Here is a 1,651-nt window from a genome sequence, read left to right as displayed (position 1 = left end):
AAGGCGAAAGAGAAATCTATTGACTGCAACAATCGGTTACAACTTCGACTGTGTGCCACCTTCGAAAGCAGCGATTTGATCAGTTCATCTGGCTCATACGAATGTTACGGAAGCAATGCGCAACTTCTTTCACAAGAAGCCGAAGATGTTTCGTCCGGGATGCTGTGCCAACCTTATCTGCAGCAGGAGATTGCAGGGGCAGGACTGGGCAGCAGATAAAGGTAAGACGCGTAATGTTAGACAAGTCAGTCATGCGGTGCAAATTGCATCACGTAGAAGAGAAAAATACGCTATCTGTTAGTTACTGCTTCATCCTTTAGAGATTACGCCCCAGCGGGTACAGATTTGGAATTGCCTTATTTGTTAAATGATTTCGCAGGCATTCTGGCACCACCGAAAAGCTTGCACTCCTCGTCTCAACTATCACCGTCTGGGGTTCAAGCTGAAGGCTGTCACCAGTGCCAACCAGACGCCCCTTCAAAGTTCATCTGTTTTTGTTGACGGAACAGTGACACCTGGTACTGAAACATTTCATTTTCCGATTAATCAAGTGCATTCCATCACTTGTGCTCGACTTCTTGTGTTCGTATATCCTTGCTGTTGCTCGCTAGCTTATAGCAACCATGCCTGAGGTGCCAGCGCTTTCAGAGTACATTTAAGCAGTATCATCGTATCATATGCACGGCAGCACATCTTGTGTATTTTGAGTAAGGTATAAATTCAGTGCTGGCTCAGCTGTTGTATTTTGGTCACAAATAAGGTGTTCTTCCAGAGCGCTTAAGGGCAGTTCAAGCAGTTTCATGCGTGCAACAGCACATACTTTTTCTCAGTTTTGACTAAGGTAAATCAAAATCTTCCAGTTGATGTCTTTCGGTCATAAATTATGTTTTTCAAGACATTCAAACAGCATCATGTGTGCAACAGTACATACTTTTTCTCAGGTGAAGTAAGGTAAATCTGTCTGCTGTGGTGTTCTGGCAGTGCAGCAGAAGCTTTTGTTGAATTCAAGTGGTATCATGTATACAGAAACTTGTTTTATGCCTTTCTGTAGCTGCTGTACTGATATTGTGAGTACAGAGACATTACTGCAGAACATATCGGAGCATCTTGTGTGCTATTGTTTGTATCATCTGCAGCAGTATATTGATAATGTTAATTATTCAATGACTTCAGCTAACATTTACGTTCTTACTTCCAGGTAAACCTGTCACGCAGATGCCCTACCCCTTGGTATGCATAGTTCAAGATTGTACCGAAACAATCCACCTGGAGCATTATTCTTCAATTGGCATTACTATCACCACATACTGGATGTCTATGGTGCGTGTACAATGCATCAAACCTATTCTCAGGTACAGGCCAGCTGGTACGCAATTACAACATGAAACAACTGACACAGAGACCGTAAAGTCATGCCTTTTCCTCCGCGCCTCGGGTTTCATGTTATTATCCTCACATGCAAATCAATTTGCCTGTGCTGTGCAGCATGAGCAAAAGCATATATTGTTTGTGGTCACATGACACGGAACACAAATACAGTGAAACCTTCCTATGTTGGACACCCGCGGTGCAGCCGAAGCGTCTCCTACTTATAGAGGTGTCCGAGTTACAGAATATGACGGCAACAAAAAATGGAAGAGATCACAGCTGT

General features: G+C 43.4%; 1 long non-coding RNA gene across 1 annotated transcript; it reads left to right on the top strand.

The window, feature by feature from the left end:
* Window positions 1–201: 201 nt before the first annotated feature.
* Window positions 202–1,301, top strand: LOC135377015 (uncharacterized). Its single transcript, XR_010417978.1, has 3 exons — window positions 202–221; window positions 380–518; window positions 1,199–1,301. It is a non-coding gene; the product is annotated as an uncharacterized LOC135377015 (long non-coding RNA).
* Window positions 1,302–1,651: the final 350 nt, after the last annotated feature.

Source organism: Ornithodoros turicata, unplaced genomic scaffold, assembly GCF_037126465.1.
Source record: "Ornithodoros turicata isolate Travis unplaced genomic scaffold, ASM3712646v1 ctg00001446.1, whole genome shotgun sequence".
Classification (NCBI taxonomy): domain Eukaryota; kingdom Metazoa; phylum Arthropoda; class Arachnida; order Ixodida; family Argasidae; genus Ornithodoros; species Ornithodoros turicata.
Note: the sequence above shows the minus strand (reverse complement) of the source record. Positions and strands in the feature narration are given on the sequence as shown.